This window comes from Haemaphysalis longicornis, unplaced genomic scaffold, assembly GCF_048455015.1.
Source record: "Haemaphysalis longicornis isolate Haplotype H1 unplaced genomic scaffold, Haemaphysalis longicornis Haplotype H1 scaffold_1, whole genome shotgun sequence".
In the NCBI taxonomy this organism is placed as follows: Eukaryota; Metazoa; Arthropoda; class Arachnida; order Ixodida; family Ixodidae; genus Haemaphysalis; species Haemaphysalis longicornis.
Window position 1 is genome coordinate 120,876,896 of NW_027526203.1, and position 19,093 is coordinate 120,895,988.

Genomic DNA, 19,093 nt, shown 5'->3' on the forward strand with positions numbered 1-19,093 from the left:
GTGCCGCTCTTGCCGCTTCCTCCCCGTCCTCCAGTGCGTTGGAGGGTGTCGAGGGGATGGACATCGGGGGCCCCGCATCGGCTCCCACCGTCACCGCACCGCCCGTGCCACTTCTGGCGCCCCCGACGCCCGCGGCGGTGGCGGCTCAAATGAAGGGCTCCCGAAGGGGGACCAAGTCCGGGGGGCCCGGTTCGACGGGCAGCAACCGGACATCTGATGACGAAATGGACGTCGCGCCGTTCCTGCCTGCAACGCAGCGCAAAGAGCGGCCTCCGACGGCCAAGCCAGTAGAAAGGCCTAAAAAGCCTAATCCAAGAGTAACGGCCCCGAAAGACGACACATGTACACACACAAACACACACATTCCAGTCATTCTTAAATTTAAATAATGGGAACACAAAACATCATCCAATGGAACTGCAGAGGCCTCCTTAAAAATCTTGACGATGTGTATGAGATTCTGCGTGCCAGTCAGCCAAGTATCATGTGTCTCCAGGAAACCCACCTTAATTCTAAACAAACCAATTTCTTAAATAGGTACATGGTATTCAGAAAGGACAGGGTTGGCTGCACACACTCTTCAGGAGGTGTGGCAATTGTCGCCTGGAAATCCTTAGCCTGCCACCCTGTCCCTCTGAACACTGTCCTTGAGGCCGTAGCAATCCGTACGATAATATTTAATAGGTTTATAACGGTATGCTCCATTTACATCTCTCCTGATTTTGCGCTTCTGAACTCTGATTTCGAGGCGCTGGTCGACCAGCTGCCCGAACCGTACATTCTAACAGGCGATCTTAATGCACACAACTCCCTTTGGGGCTCCTCCAGAACGGATGCACGAGGTCGCCTGATAGAGAAGTTTCTTACATCCTCCGGAGCATGCCTTTTCAACAAAAAACAGCCTACATACCATAACTTGGGACACAATACATACTCGCGTCTTGACTTGGCTATTGGTTCCGCAGTTCTCTTTTCATGTCTTGAGTGGGGTGTGGGCACAGACCCTTATGGTAGTGACCATTTCCCCACTTCCCTGACGTACATAGGTAAAGGCCCATGCAGTCCATCTTCCCATAACAGGTTTAATGAATCAAAAGCAAACTGGAGTACATTCACAGAAACATCTAAACTACACCACACAACCATAAAACACCTACACGTGGAGGAAGCAGCCCAACTCGTCACGGCACACATACTCAATGCCGCCGAAAAGTCCATGACCAGGCCTCCAGTGCGTCCCGCAACCCAAGGAGGCCGTGGTGGAACGAGGACTGTAGGGGGGCGCGAGAGGCCCAGAACAAGGCGTGGGGTGTCCTTCGCCGGTACCCCACGCCAGATAATCTCATTTCCTTTAAACGGTCAAAGGCTCTTGGGAAGCGTGTGCGTCGTGAGGCGAAAGGTGTGCGTTCGCGCACCTTCCTCACTTCCATCAACTCATACACCGACACTCACAAAGTCTGGACACGACTACGTAACATTAAAGGACAACAGACACACAGCCTGCCCCTGGTCAGTACAACAGGGGACACACTAGAAGACCAGGCTAACACACTTGCACAACACTTCCAACACGTTTCCAGCTCTGCACATTACACAAACACTTTCCTGAAACATAAAACCGCGTGTGAAAAAAAGTCCCTACATTACACTAACAGGTCAAAATCTGGTTACAATTCTGAATTTACACTCTATGAGTTGAGGGTTGCCCTGAGCACATGTATACCTTCAGCTCCAGGGGCAGATAGGATTACATACACCATGATAAAACACCTACACCCAGACACTCTTGAAACACTCCTACACCTATACAATAAAATATGGCTTTCGGGGCAGATTCCACACTCTTGGAGGGAGGCCATAGTAGTGGCGTTCCTGAAGGAAGGGAAGGACCCTTCCTCTCCCGCCAGTTATCGTCCCATCGCCCTGACAAGCTGCCTGTGAAAGCTGCTCGAGAAGATGATGAATCGCAGGCTCGTGTACTTCCTTGAGTACAACGGTCTTCTCGAGAGCTGGCAGGCAGGCTTTAGGGTGGGGCGATCCACCAACGATCAACTTGTTGCGTTGGAATCCTTCATAAAAGATGCATTTGCTCATAAGCAGTTCTGCCTTACGGTATTCTTTGATCTTGAAAAGGCTTACGACACAGCCTGGCGATATGGCATCCTTAGCGACCTGAAGTCCTTTGGTGTGTCAGGTAACATGTTAAATACCATTTCTAGCTACATGTCCACCACGACATTTCGTGTTAAGGTTGGGTCATCCCTGTCCGGGATACATAGGTAGGAAAATGGTGTGCCGCAAGGTGGAGTTTTAAGCTGCACATTGTTTATAGTTAAGATGAACTCCCTCCGAAAGGCATTGCCACCAACCATTTCCTGTTCCATCTATGTACACGATGTCCAAATATCTTTTAAATCCTGTAACCTGTCAATTTGCCAACGTCAAGTACAGCTCGGTGTTAAGAAGCTTGCTGGATGGGCGGACCTTAACGGTTTTAAACGGAACCCGGGCAAAAGTACTTGTGTTCTGTTCTCCCGCAAGCGCGGGCTTAGTGCGGACCCTGAAATTGCTCTTGGCCGTGCATCTATTCCTGCTAAAAGGGAGCACAAGTTTTTAGGTGTCATATTTGATAACAAGCTCACGTTCATACCTCACGTCAAAGCACTTAAACATAAATGCCTAAAAACACTAAACATTCTCAAGGTGCTCTCCCACCAATCCTATGGTGCAGACAAGGAACTACTTCTCCGGGTCTTTACCGCCTTAGTCGGGTCCCGGTTAGACTACGGCAGCGTCGTGTATGGGTCGGCATCAAAAACCGCACTAAAAATGCTTGACCCAGTACTCCACTTGGGCCTCCGCCTTGCGTCGGGTGCGTTCCGCACTAGCCCGGCAAAGAGTATATACGTTGAATTTGACAAATGGTGCCTTGAGGACCAACGAACGTACATGGACTTTCCCTACGCTTTCAAAATTTCATCGATGAATAACCATCCTTTTAAACCTGTTTTTAATGATGCATCCACATCACCAGTGTTTGTAAATCGCCCGTCCGTTCCTTTGCCATTCTCACTTAGAGTGAGACATGAAGCTTCGGATTTCAACATATCCTTTTCAGACATTTACACATCTTCTTTTACTGACGTTTAAACCACCCTGGCAGCTTCAACCTGTGTGTTGTGACTTGTCTTTCATGAATATTGATAAAACCAGGGTACCACAAACTGCAATTTTGCAGCACTTCTTCTCCCTGCAGTACAAGTATCAATGTGCAGAGTTTTATAGTGACGCATCAAAAACTGCAACCATAGTGTCTTGCGCTGCTCATGGACCAAACTTTGATGCATGCAGAACCATGAGCACATACACCACAATTTACTCAGCTGAAGCATATGGCACCTTACTCTTTGCACAACACATTCTTGAACACAAAATTTCGAAGTCCATCATATATACAGATTCCTTGAGCGTTGTGCGCGCATTGGCATCATACAAGCCATGTGAAAACAGAATTGTCCATATGGTATTCAACACTATCATGTCTATATATGCCCAAAAATTTGTTCTGGTGTTGTGCTGGGTTCCAGGCCATGCTGGAATTGCTGGAAATGAGGTTGCGGATCAGAAGGCCGCAGTTGCTGCACTCAGGAACACAGTAGATATAACCATACTACCACAGAGTGACCTTAAGCCACAAATTCGACAATACCTTCGTAGGAAATGGCAAGCACAGTGGAATGAACAGACAGATAACAAACTACACGTGATAAAGCCACACTTGGGACGATACACAACTGACTCACACAACAGACACACGGAAGTCGCCTTGGGTAGGCTGCGGATAGGGCACACCCATGCAACGCACTCGTATCTGCTGACGGGATCTTCTAGACCCCAGTGCGGCAGATGCGGAGAGGCCCTATCCGTAGTGCACATACTAATGACATGCAAGGCACTTCACACAACACGACACAAACACTTCAGAGAACTCTACAGACAACATATTCCCCTACATCCATAGTTTTTTCTAGGTGACGATGCCACTGTTTCCGTGAAACGTGTGTTTGAGTATTTGTCAGAAGTCAAGTTTTTAAACCTCAGTTCCTATCACGCATAATCAAACTGGCCCTATACACCAGCCATCACCATTATCTTTAATTGATTTTACTATGTTCGCTTGACACGTTTTTGGTTTAACCTACCGTTTTGTGCTAACCACTTCACTTCATTATTTACCTTGTCTTTAGCGCTCTTTGCCCTCGTTGGCCTTGCGCCATTAAACACTTACCATCATCATCATTGTCATATGTATTTAACGTAGCAGAGTTGCTCTCGAACTTCGGTACGCGTAAGCGGTTAGCCCTAACGATTTGAGGGACTCGCTTTGTGCGTTGATGAGATTTGTCGGTAGACCTTTGTACCTGGCTGCTGCGTTTGTAAACAGAATCAATTCTAGCGCAGTTTCTAGTCCTGTGTTTGGTGATGTGTTCTGTCCTGTTTTGCTAGGCGAATGTTTTGATATGAAATGAAATAAGGGAAGCTGGAGAGTGCGAATATAAGTGTGTATGCCAATATAAGCGCGTGTGTGAATATAAGCGTGTATAGGTTACACGCACATTGTGTACTTTTAGCTTGATATTGGTTTTTGTTTCGTTTCCGCAGATGCCGTTTTTTCGTCATAATAGTTTTCGGTTAAAAGTTGTGCACAGTAAATTCAATGATTGCCGTGCGTGTAGCATTAAAATAAAATAATAAATCGAGTGAATTCCGAGAATACAGTATTAGAATAAAATGCCATCTGGATGCTTTTTTGGCGTTTCGATTGAGTGTTCAATTTTTTCGAACGTTCACTTTGGTCGTGAAATGTTGGAATGAACAACGTGTATGCAACCCGAATTTATTTGTAACGTCAGAACTATATGCATGTCGTAACTGGTACAGTAGTATAAGCAGCGCTGGTTGTGCTTCGTACTCTTACTGCAGCATCGCAAACGTAAATTAACCTGTCAGAACCTAGTAAAAATATTCAAAAATGGCTGTTAAATTTCTGTCACTTGTGGAATTTTCAGCTTCATAAATTTGGTGTCGAACACACCTTGGTGATCAGAGTAACACAGAATTTGGGATTTCGCAGGTTTAAGGCAGAGTATGATTCTGGTGTGTGGCCTGTCGTTTGCTAATAACTTACATGTTGCAGGCTGCTGACTGGTGCAACTTAGACTATGTGTGAATGTGATTATGCTGTAAAAATGTCTTGCACTACTTTGATGCTTCCCGCTGTACAACGTATACTTCAACGAAAAATGTAGGACTAGCAGGACCAGCGAACAGGACCAAATGACGAGTGTTTCAGTGATGTGCTTTTTGAAGGTTTAGTTATGCATATATACCAGCTAGCCGACCGCGCCATTCTGCTGCACGAAGTATACGTCCATGGCAGTGACGCTGTCCGGGTTTGTGCCTGTTTCCTTTTGCCAGATTTTGTGGACATGGCTTGATACGTGTATATATTGTCACTTCAATCCACCAAGCGGTTGGGATAGACACAGAAAAATATATTGCAAGTTCAGATGCGACCTGTAGCTGGGCTAAAATGCCCGCAGAGTAGGGCTAAAATAGGGCTAAAATGCCTATTCACGAAATATAGTTCTTATATTTAGTGGTACCTCACATTAGCTGTCATAGTTAGTGTTAAGGTTGCCTTAGTAGTGCCAATGCTGACATTAAAGTATATCCACTCCGCTCTCTTCCCGTCCCTTAATCTTTCTTACACCCATCTTCTAGCCTTCTATTGCCTGCTAAGTCGTCCTTAATTCAAGTTAGACCCTTTTAGTTAGCCTGGAAGTTTCTGCATCGTAGGCGAGTACCGGTAGGATGCAGCTGTCATATACTGTCTTTTTCAGGGACAATATAAGCGGCCATTCTGTATTACACCAGTCTTAAAAATGTGTATTAACAACACAGATTTTTCTGTACCCATGCCTAGATTGATGAACTGGCTTGCAAGGGAGGTGCTACTGCAACAGTCGGCACAAGGCGCCTGCTCAAGCTACTGTTGACGGTCAACTTGGCGCAGGACTTCTCCTGGTTTGGGAAACAAGGAACACGCTTTTTTCCACCTGCGAGTGGCATCCTGCATTGTGTGTAACTAGATATCTTCCAGTTGTTACAGACATAAAATTCTTTCACCAGACAATATATAGGGCCCAGATTTTTATTGTCAGTCACATCCTGCGCAAATATCAGCTTTGTCGACAACCTGCGGCTTCTTAGTTTTTTTTGCTAGAAGCGGTATTAAATTTCTTTCAGCCTTTGGACAATAAAATTTTTACTCACTTTCCAACCAATCCGGTCTGCAACTATTTTGGCAGTTTCTGGCACCACAACAAAGAACGCAAACTGTTCGGGAATCCCCATCATAACTGATGATGGAGGCATGCACCATTGAACCATTATTGAATCATTCCCTTGCTTCCATGCATTTTCATTTTGTGTGATTGTTCTTTGAGCGTATCACTTGGTGTGAATCACGTAGTCAAGTAAATATGTCTTCTTGTAACTAATATTCAATAATTGCCGTGCTCCCCGTTTTTTTCGTTTGTTCCCAAATCATATCACTTTGTGGGAAATATTGAAATAGTGTAACTTTTTGTTTTCCTAACCAGAATTCAATAAGTTGTTTCTAAAGTTTTTTGTTGTTTTGTTGTTGTCTTGCCATTTCACTAAGTTTGAATCATTTCATCACGTAAATTTCTACTGCTCTTGTAACCGCCGTAGTCATTTCGTTATACACACCTTTTCTATAGACCATAACCATTTCCATAGATGTTGGTTTGTTTAAAGTAGCTTAAATTTGTAGGCACTCACAACCACCACTCAACACCACTTCTTTGTTTCCTAGGTGCTTTTGTTTTATTGTTCCACAAACTTTTCACTACATGTGAACTATTCATTTCCGTAAATTTGCAGTGTTTTTATAACCACCATTAAGTCATTTCTTTGTTTTCACATTTTTCTTGCGTTGTTTTTCACCCAAATATTTTAATGTGCGATATTTCAAGTTGGATAACTATCTCGTGCTTGTACGCTGGGTTTACATGTTTGCTTTTCTTCCTATTTTTTGTCAACCTTTCTGCTGTGTGTGACTTATTTATAGTCATGAATATCTGTACTATTCTTGTAATTGTACAATGTGTACCCCGTGGGCCAGTTCAGATAGGAATGAAAAAAAGTGTTTGTGTTGCGAAGGCATATTACATAATTCGGAAGTGAATATAAACTGTTTTACCTGAACTATTTTGTGTTTTATGTGTACTTTGAAAGCGTTCTTACTACCCAGCTGCAAGTACTTACAGATAGGATGGGAGACTGTCGTTTTAATTAGTTTAATGTTTGAATTGTGTCTGTGATAGTTTATTTGCAGAAGGTCTGTACAGCCGTGCTGTATGGTACAATTCGATAACGCTACTGAGGTTGCCTTAGTGTCCAGGGTGCTTGTGCTGATCAGGACTGGTTTGCTGTTACTTACTGCCTATTGTTTTCGATGCGACATTTCTTGTTTAGAGCTGTGCTTCGTGTGCTTCTGCGAAAGTGTGTGGTCAGCTTGGTACTTCACATATGAGACTTCATGCAGTATGCAGCACTTCAAAAGTGGAAACACATTAATCTAGAAACCAGGTGACAAGTAACAGCAAACAGTGCTGAATAGCTAGTATGTATTTGAGGTATTAATGCCCACAACACGTAGGCAACCTAGAAAAGGGGGCTGGCCAAACTTCCAAATAATGTATAAAGAATGTAAATTTCAAGCATACAGGTTCATCTCAAGAATATCAATCTAACGTACACAAGTCATGAATATAAAAAACTAATGCTTGTGCCAAAGACAGAAAACAAATGTAGAACATATATCTATAAACGTCTTGCATGCGTACCACGACAATATCCATAAGACGTACCACTAAAGTAACGTCCCGTAAACAGCGTATAAAAGTACTATGAGACGTCTATTGTACGTTATCCTTTGTGTGATTTAGACGGGTTTTTTGCAGTTGTAGGAACGTTGAATATATGTAACTTTGATCCCAACGGTACGTCTTCTGGACATCTGCAATGTCAATTGCTGACGTCTCCGGGATATCTGCACGACGTAACGTGGTTTGCTGGGTCAGTTCGACCTGCGTGCCTTCAGACACCAGCGATGGCGCCGGCCCCACCACACCACCTCCGCAAAAGTTCTTTTGCTGAAAACTAAGCTTCTCTTAGCATCAGGGTATGACACTGTAGTGGCGGCAGCTTCACCCGCTAACAGCGCCACTATCATCATCACCCATGCATCCCACAATCATCATCAGTGGCGGAGCTTGCCGGGCTGCGTTAGCAGTGCCACGCGCCGCGAGAGGAGATCGAATTCGACCGAGCGCCTGGGCGGTCGCTTGCCATCGCCGTTCCCACTACAGTTCCGGCCGGGCCTTGCGCATCCTAATAAATGTAGGAGAGCCACATCGCCTCACCGAGTCCACGGCTCCGCTTCCTACAACACATTCTGTGTGGTTTTGATCATCATTACTTCTTTTTCATTCTTCCAGACCGGACAGGATCTGGAGTATGCACCATGGTTACCAGAACAGTTGACACAGTGGGGTTCTTTTTCGCACTTTTCGTTCTCGTGCGCTTTCCCTCTACACATAGCGCATATGGGTTTCCCGTGACATGATCCAGCCCCGTGCCCAAACTGTTGGCACTGAAAGCACCGCCTAGGGTTTTGGATGTAGGGCCGCACTTTGCAACGCAGATACGCTGCATTCACTGAGTTCGGTTGTGTGGTCGAATTGAATGTTAATACTACAGGCTTGGTCTTCATTCCCTCTCCATTTTTCCTGATCAATATTGTACATGCTGCGACCACTCCTTGTTCCGCCGGTTCGCTCTCAATCTCCGCGTCGGAGCAGTGGAATAGCTCGGACTCGGCGGTCACGCCTTTAGAGAAGTTTAGTGAGCGGTGCGTTGTCACTGTCACATTCGTGTCGTCGATTTTTGCAAGTTCCACGATTTTTAGACTCTGTTCTCTGCTGTGCTCTTCTACCAGTACATCACCATTCTGGAGTTTCCTGGCACTTTAGTTCTTCCCCACTAGCTGACTGAGTGCCTTGGCTATGACAAAGGGGGATTTCGTGTGAATAGGTTCTTTGACGCCTTGAATAACAAGGAATCGTGCGAAGTTGTCACTGTTTTTTTGCGGGATGTATTGTGTAGTCCCATCGGTCTGGGCCCTTTTCAGGGACCGATCAGGAGGTGTCTTTCTTTTCGCCATACGGAAAGCTGGTGTTTTTCGGTAGCCACGCTGGGCGCCCACCAGGGAGCCCAACCACGGGGGCGTGCAGGTATTCTCGCTAGCCATACGTGGCCACTATACCTTCCTGTAAAATAGTCTAGGTAGGCCATTTTGCACAAAGTTAACCCTTGTTGCCTGAGGGTAAAAGGGAAAAAACAGGAAAAGAGTAGATGACAGGACAGGCATGAAAAGCTGACAGGACAGAAAAAGAGAGAGAGTGAGGGAGATAGGAAAGGCGACTGGCTGCTTCCCCAGGGCGGGTCAATCCTGGGGTACTGTCTGCAGGAAGCAGGGGCCAAAATGGCGTGTTGCCGCCACCAGTGGGCCGTAAAGGTCCAAAACAACCCTGGCTTTGGCGCAGCCACCAGGATGCCTTTTTCCCTGGACAGGGATACGCCACGCAGAGCCGGGGCGTGGGTAGGTGAAACCCACATGGGCTCGGGGTCCGTGGTGTCGCCACTACCGTCACCTTGAATACCCAAAACGGCCCTGCGGGGACAATAAAAAAGATCCAGTGCTAAAGGTTGCTGGCTTTCAAAACCGTCGAGCGCGGACTTGTTTGCATTCTACTGTTTTGCTACATTGCAAATGAAAAAGTCACTCCATCGGGCAGTGTCACAGTTTTTACCGAACGCAGCTGTCCGGATGTGAGGCGCGATCAAGCTATGAGAAGCCCACATGCCGGGGCACCTGCACGCAAGCCCCTGTGTCGAGACATTTCTGCAGCGTACTGCGCCTGCGAACCGCTTCACTATTCAAGCCAAACGCATGCGTCCGTGAAACCACACGCTACCAAAACCGGAAGGTCCTATCTCACTACGGCGGAATGTCGCGTTATGGCGAAAAGAAAATTACGAATAAATGTCGCAATACGGCAGAGAGTCTCTCTACGGCGAAAAGTTGATTATGGCTGAGCGTCGCAACACGGCGGAGAATCTCACTGTGGCGGCAAGTGCATTAGGCGGAAGGTGGCGGTGCGGATAAATGTGCGTTCAGGGCTAAAGTCGCTGTAAAAAATAATAGCCCACCGGAAAAATAAAAGAAACAAGAACAGCTAACGCAACCTCTAAGAGAAACCTGAAACCCCAGCCAAACCGAGGAGCTCCAGTCAGGGCGAAGGGAGACAAGTAGACAGCCTCTCCTTGACGTCGATTGCCCGCCGCTGCGGCCGCTTTTCTGATGGAGGCAAAATACGAAAGGCCCCTGTGTTTGAGATTCCGGCACATGTTAAAGATGCACAGGTGGTCAAAATAATTTGCCGCCCTCCACTGCGGCGAGCCTCATCGACTGCCTATAGCCGGTATGCTAAACGTCATAATCAATCACTCAAGCTTTCCCTCACCCGTAAAGCTGTTGTAGTTCAGCGTTTCCCGATGCATAGTTAAGCTTCGGTGTCTGTTTATTTGCATCATTGTGGTGTTAGTAATCGCCGTTATATGCATGGGAGACGTTGTCGTCTTCTTCGCGGCCGGTGGTGGATGTAATGTCATCGTCAGCATTGTCGACTTCCTCCAGCTCTTATCCTTCGACTCGAAGCAGCGGTGGTAGGTAGTGCAAGTCGTCTTAGTAAGGAGCGGTGCACTTGTAGCCTTGTCCTCAATTATCCATAATGAATTCTTGAGGATGCGTCGGCCTCGGTGACCTCTCTCAAGCAGGATGGCTCTTCAACTTTAGCATTAGAAAACGAGTGTTTTTACAGGTGCGGTAACGCTTGACGACAGCGCTGATTTGTTGTTGTTTTTTCCTGAAGCCACTGCGTGAGCACGACACTGGGCGGTCTCCGCATGGGAGGCGCTCACGAGTGCTCGGCATTTTCTCGCTCCCTGGGTTTTTTCCCAATTTTTTTTCGATCGGCGGGCGCTATGAGAGTAAGAAAGCGAGAGAGAAAGCGAAAGAACTTTATTGTTTTCCTATTATCAAAGTTACGAGGCATGTGCTGAAGAGCACTTGGCCTTTTCTTGATATTTTTTCCTGCAACGGCGTTCTTATCGTTTGTAAAACAGCCCCGCTGTTAAAAAGCAGAAAGCCACAAGCGACCTATCTTTGGTCGTGAAAAATGCATTAGCCTTGCATCAAAAGTTTAGTGCTCCAGCCTATTTATTATTTATTTTATTTATTTATTTATTCATTTAATACCAACAGCGCCTTGCGGCATTACAGTGGGGGGAGTATACAAAGAGACAGTCACAAGAAGTACTTATCAGCGACAAGAAAGCAAGTTATAAGATAACGCATATATACATTTTAAATAGCCTAAGACATGCAACGAAAAAATACTGCATTATTACAATAAATCACAAGAAGGCACTCACAAGTACTTTACACAAGCGGGAATTGAAGGTTCAAATAACGACAAATCAATGTAAAGGGCATATAACATTTTGCATAGCCCTCGAACACACCACGCGAAAAGACAGCAATGGTACGACAATTGAAAAACAGTGCGTTCGGCGAGGCTGCAAAAATCCAATTCATGTATTACAAGAAGCATTTACAGAATAGTGAGCGCACTTGACATGTGATTTGAGGAAACAGCAAAACCTGCGCTGTGGCAAACACATGACATTGTTAGTTTAGGCCTTCGAGAGACGTAACTGTGGACAAGAACGTGTTACTAGAATGGTGTACAAACACGTAAGAAGGTAATCTGTTCCACTGACGAATTGTTTTAAGAAAAAATGAGTAAAGGAACGTACTAGATTTACAATCTATCTCACGAACTTTATAACTATGGTCTACGCGGGCAGATATGTGATGAGGCGGGAAAATATACAAATATCAGGGCGGTGTCCTGAGCTGCACACTATTCATTGTTAAGATGAACTCGCTCCGGAAGGCATTGCCACCAACCATTTCCTGTTCTGTATATGTACATGACGTCCAAATATCTTTTAAGTCCTGCAACTTTTCAGTTTGTGAACGCCAAGTCCAGCTTGGAGTAAACCAACTTCATGGCTGGGCGGACACAAACGGTTTTAAACTGAACACTGGAAAGAGTACTTGTGTTGTGTTCTCCCGCAAGCGCGGGATTAAGGCAGACCCTGAGATTACCCTTCATCGCGCTTCTATCCCTGTAAAAAAGGAGCACAAGTTTTTAGGTGTCATATTTGATGAAAAACTCACGTTCATTCCACACATCAAACAACTTAAACATAAATGCCTGAAAACACTAAACATTCTCAAAGTCCTCTCCCACCAGTCCTATGGTGCAGACAAAAAACTCCTTCTTCGCGTCTTTACCGCCTTAGTCGGGTCTCGGCTAGACTACGGTAGTGTTGTGTATGGGTCAGCATCAAAAACAGCACTAAAAACGCTTGACCCAGTTCTCCATTTGGGCCTGCGCCTTGCGTGTGGTGCGTTCCGCACTAGCCCGGCCCAGAGTCTGTAAGCTGAAAGTAAGAAATGGAGCCTGGAACATCAACGAATGTACATAGATTTATTATATGCTTTTAAGGTCTCATCATACAATAACCATCCTTTTAAACCTGTCCTCAACGATACATCTACAACCCAGCTATTCTCAAATCGTCCATCTGTTCCTTTGCCCTACTCTCTGAGGGTGAGAGAGGAAGCTTCGGGTATTTCCTTTGGGTTTTTAGATGTCTGTACATCATCATCATTTTCTGATGTTATGCCACCATGGCAACTGCAGCCTGTTTGTTGTGATGTTTCCTTTATGAAAATAGATAAAAACAGGGTTCCGAGAGCTGCGATTCTGCAGCATTTCTTGTCGCTTCAGGATAAATATAAATGTGCCGAATTCTATAGCGATGCCTCGAAAACTTCAACTACAGTGTCCTGCGCCGCTCATGGTCCCAATTTTATTGCTTGCAGAACCATGATTGTACACACCATTATCTTCTCTGCAGAAGCATATGGCATTTTACTCATCGTTCAGCACATTCTTGAAAAACAAATTCCTAAGTCCGTCATCTTCACAGACTCTTTGAGCGTTGTGCGTGCATTGTCTTCACACAGACCCAGGAAAAACCACATTGTTAATCTTGTCTTTAACTTCATAATGTCTATATATGCAAAACATTTTCAACTAATCCTGTGCTGGGTTCCAGGCCATGCTGGAATCGCGGGGAATGAGACCGCAGATGAAATGGCCGCCACTGCTGCACTTGCAAACACAGTGGACATAACAACAATACCCTACACTGAACTCAAGCCACACATCCGACAACACCTTCGCAAAACATGGCAAGCCGACTGGAATACACAGACAGACAACAAGTTACACATAATAAAGCCACACTTACGACAATACACTAGTGACTCACACAATAGATTCATCGAAGTTGCCCTAGCTAGATTACGGATAGGCCAAACACACGCGACACACTCCCATCTGCTCACTGGATCTCCAAGACCCCTGTGTAGCAGGTGTGGGGAGGGCCTATCCGTACTTCACATCCTCATTACATGCAAAGCATTCCAGACAACAAGACGCAAGCACTTCCCTCAACTCTACAGACAACACATTCCACTACACCCAGCACTCTTTCTAGCGGATGATCTCGTGATTCCTGTGCAACGCACTTTTAAGTTTTTCAGTGACATCAAGTTATTACATCTTATTTCCTATCACGCGTAGTTTTTTGAAGCCTTTTTTCATGCCATGCACCATCACAACCTGGCCTTTTACACCAGCCATCCTCACTGTCTTTTATTGATTTGACTTTTGTTCTTGCTTACTGATTTTAGTGTCTACGTTCTCACCTCTCATATTTAACCACTGTTTTGGCGCTCTTTGCCCCAGTTGGCCTTGCGCCATTAACATCCAACCATCATCATTATTTCAATTCGCACGGCATACCATTCGGTGAAAAATAAACTTCATAAAATAATTTTAAGCGAAATACAGTTCTACGATGCTCAAGTGATTCCCAATTCCGTAAGTTCAAGAGGGTATTTCTACTAAACTTGTCTCTTTTGCCAATTTTCCTAACACATACCTGGTTGCGAGCCTTAGAAGTTTTTCCAATTTAGCTTTATAAAGCAGGGTTGGCGGGTCCCATACCATGCAAGCATATTTGAGTACAGGCCGTATGTTAGTTGTGTAGAAAATTTCTCTGGCAGTTTGCGGAAAGGTGCTTGTGTTGCGGCGCAGAAAACCCAATTTTCTTGAAGCCTTACGGGTAATATAAGAGATGTGTCTGTGCAAGCACAGTGTTGATGTAAAGTGAACTCCTAAGTATTTAAATTCCCTTACACACTTTAATGAGCAATCACTTATTGTATAATTTGGGTAGTGGACATTTTATTTTCTGGTAAACCTAATAAAGACAGTTTTTTCGAGGTTTAATGACATGCCCCATTTTTCGCACCAAGTATAAATCTTGTTCAGATCATTTTGAATTACGTGGGTATTACTTTCACAAGAAATATTTCTGTACAGCACACAATTGTCAGCGAAGAGCCTCATGAATGATGTAATGTTATCACTGATATCATTTATACAAAGCAGAAACAACAAAGGCCCCAAGACCGATCCCTGGGGCACCCCTGACGAAACAGCTGAGCTATGAGAGGCTGCACCATTGATGATTATATATTGTTGTCTACCGGTAATGTACGCTGACAGCCTTGACAAAGTCTTAGGGGTGACACCATAAAAGGACAGTTTTTTAAATAAACGTTTATGTGGTACTACATCAAATGCTTTTCAAAAATCTAAGAAAATGCAGTCAACAGATTCACGACCATCAAGTGTTAGTGCGGTATCATGCGTGAACTGTATTAGTTGAGTGACGCAAGATAAACTCTTCCGGAATCCGTGCTGCGATGGGTTAAACAAAGCGTTATTTTCAACGTGTTTTACTATGTTGCTATACAAAATATGTTCTAGGACCTTGCAGCACACACTAATTAGAGAGATAGAGCGGTAATGTGACACAACAGAACGTGGGCCGGTCTTGAGAATTGGAGTAACACTCGCAATTTTACATTCATGTGGAAGGACGCCCTCTTGGAAAGATTTTTCAAAAATTATTCTTAAATATCGGGCAACAGAAGACGCGCAAGGCCTTAGCAGGGCATTTGGTAATTGGTCTGGGCTAGCTGCTTTTGAAACATTTAAGTTTTGCAGCAGTTGTTCGATTCCGCTTGTGTCAAAAAGTATATCTTCCATTGGTTTTTGAACAAGGGTACATATGGTATGTTGATCAGTTGGCGATAACGCCGAGCGAAATACAGAACTAAAATAGCGATTGAAACCTTGCACTTTTTCGAAAGCTTCCTCCGTAACACTGTCACCTTCAACTAGAGGTGGAATCGAGATGCTGTCTTTTTTACTACTTTTCATGTATTTCCAAAGCTCTTTTGGGTTCTGTTGAAGCCTATATTCAAAAGAACCGAAAAATCGGGACTTGGCTTCGGCTATGGCTGATTTGACGTGGTGAGATATTCTTTTAGGCTTATCTACATTTTCTGCACATGGAATGTGCCTGAAAGCTTATAAATCCTCTGATTTCTTTGTGTGAGCTGGTGTAATTCTTTTGTGAACCAAGGTTTATTTTTACTACGTCTTGGAGTTAGTGACCATGATGGCACGTATTTATCGCGTAGGTCTACAATTTTATTTTTGAAGATGTGCCAGAGCTGATTTACAGAATGTGATTCTGCCAACGTTTCAAAAGTAGGGAAATAACTATTTAACGCGGCATTGATTTCTGCTATGTTAGCTTCTGAGTAATTAAAAGTTTTCTGGCAGTTATTATTATACAAGTTAGTATTCTTTAGGTTCACTTCACAAAGGACAGTGTTACGGCTTATTCATTCTCGAATCCTGATGTCGCTTGATAGCTATTACCTGATGCCATTATTAATTCTGTTCATGACTGCGCAACATCATAAACTTCAAACAGGCGTGCACCACCCCTTGGTGCCATTTGCTTACTAACTCCATTTTTCTAGCCTTGCTAAAAAGATAACTTACACGAAAAATGATGTGTAAACGTTTAAATTCGAATCTTGGAGCATGTTTTGAACAATACTTCTAGGTTTGGTCTTGGCTTCTCAAAGGACCCAAACGCCGCAACTGCGGCAAGGAATATAATACGTGTCGTAACACCCCAAAAAGATGGAAATTAGTTGATGAATTCCTGAATACTACTACCCAGCACATGCCCATTATACCACTTGCTAAATGTGACTCACGTTTACTGACCTTCAAATATTGCCAATGCTTTTAGCAATCATTTGTAGACTTTTTGCTCACAACGTCCCTGGTGCCAATTTTATTTCCAACTTTTACACAGCCAACAATCTTTTCTTTCAGAACTCCAGTTGTTGTGAAGAAATTGAGGCTATTATTGAAGGATCAAAGGCTTCGGGGCCTGGCTGAGAAGGTATTCCTGTGTTCACCATGAAACTAATTTCAACGTGGGGCATATATTTCTTGTTATATATTCACTTTAATTTTTAAATACGTATTATTTCTACAGGCAAGCTTTACTTAAAAAGCTCGCGCGGGGTTTGTGGACAATTATCGTCACAAATCTGTTCTTTTTTGCCGGGATAAGGTTTTAAAAGCCCATTGAGGCCCATCTTTCCTACCATCTTAAAAATTCTGCTCACTCCCTCTTCCTCAATTTGGTTTTTGTACTGTCCTATCTACTAAGATTACGACGGCGTGCCTAACAGACAAAATTAAATCTTTCATTTACCGCGGTGATGTGGCTGCTGCCGTTTTCAGATTTCTCGAGAGCATTCGACGCCAGTGACCATGGCGTTATTTTAATTTACCTTCAGCGTTATGGGATAACAGGTCCTGTCCTAACTTTGATACGAAGCCGTCTATGAACATGCAACAAACCGTTATAATTGCTGCAGCACCATCACCCCCTGTAACAGTTTATAGAGGTGTTCCACAAAGCTCGGTCTTGACTCTATTGCTCTTTTTAATTTTGCCAAATTATATTCCTCTCTTTTTGACGTCATCAAAGCTGATTTCAATATATGCTGCAGCTCTGCCAATATGTATTTTAACTCCAAAAAGTTGTGTAACCAGGTTGCAAGCGCATTTATTGGAGTGATATTTTTTACAACAAAACGCTCCTTTTTGAGCTCTGGGAATCAGAAAGCTCGTTTGTGTCACTGAAGCGAGGCGAAAAAAAGCATTTAGAATTTTCCATCTCTACGCAATTCAGCATCATTAGACAACAGTAAGCTAGCCGGTGGTACACAACAGCTTCACTCTTAAGTTCCGTTTTATAGTGCTTTGGATAAACAACGATCGTCTCTTGAAACCGACAGGTACCATCCATTATGGTTCATTATGACTTTCGCAGAACTAGCAATTGACTGTCAGGTAATGCCCCAGTTTCACACAAGTAGCCCGGGATTGTTAACTTTTTGCAGCAGGGTTGTTCAGCGGTAGCGCGCATTTACCCATAACGCACGCTCAGCCGAAGGGAAACGGTACCCGTTCTGCCGTATCGCCACATTCAGCAGCAATGCACTTTTCGCCGTAGCGAGACTCTCCGCCGTGTTGCGACCCTCAGCCGTAACGCACTTTTCGCCGTAGTGAGACTTTGCGCCGTGCGGCGACACTCAGCCGTAATGCACGCTTCGCCGTAGTGAGACTCCGCCATTGTGCGACACTCCGCCGTAATGCACTCTTCACTGTAACGCGGCGGTCCGCCGTAGTGGAACGATGCCAAACCGGAACCCCACCCCGTGTGTTTATGTGTTTCGTCTGAACCCAAAATAGAGGAGGGCAAGCTGATACACTGCCCCTGGAAATTTGAGAGGCCCTCTGCGCCGTTTACAAAGGGCCGCTACAGAAAACTGCGTCTGCGACGCACGTACAAAGCATACGTATGCACAGTTTTGAAGTTATACAATTTATGTGTTAATAAATTCACCACTGAGGAATTGTGCATATACATATGAAATGTTTTTTTTTTCGAAATGAGTCCGATCCACCTAATGAGAAATTGAGAAACAAGCTAAAAATTGTTACAGGACCTAAATGCAACGCCGTCAAAGCTATTATATGATATATTTTACATGTCAGCTCGGGAAAGTTTATGGCCACAAGTAAGCAAAATTATCCCGTGATTTGAACAATATTTGGCGTGAGAGGCTTGTATTTGCCTCATATTGAATTGAAATACTAAAGTTGATGCGGCATTCTTAAGAAAATTTTATTTAAATTGACTTTCAAGCATTGTACATTGAGTTTTGGCGGAAAAGGCATTTAGGTTATGCAGAAGGGCTTCCAAAACAGCAGAAATATTCATGGAGAGTAGGTAAGTCCTCTTGGCTCCATTAGCAGCTCTTTTGGAATTCTTCCGAAGGATAATATTCTTGGGCGCGCCTGAAGGATCTCGCGAGGTAGGCAAGCTCTTCCTTGGTTTGCCATGAACTTCCAAAACGCTTCCGAAGAAGACTGCTCATATCTTCTTCACCTTAATGAATTGTTTCTTACTCTCAAAGGCAGAAAAGGGGAGATTTGACAGGTCTGTTAAGCTGCTGCTATTGCGTTAATTACTAAAATGGTAAATATGGGCGTCAAAATTATATATATATATACATATATATATATTTCTGTCTTATTTCAACGAGCCCCTCATTTCCTATTCTGATTCGCTATATATATACATATATATATATATATATATATATATATATATATATATATATAGTAAAAAATGGGTATAGCTTCTAACAAAACTGTTTATTGGTCGACGTTTCGATCGGATGCCGATCTTTCTCAAGACAATATTTCGTATTTCTGTGCACGTATTT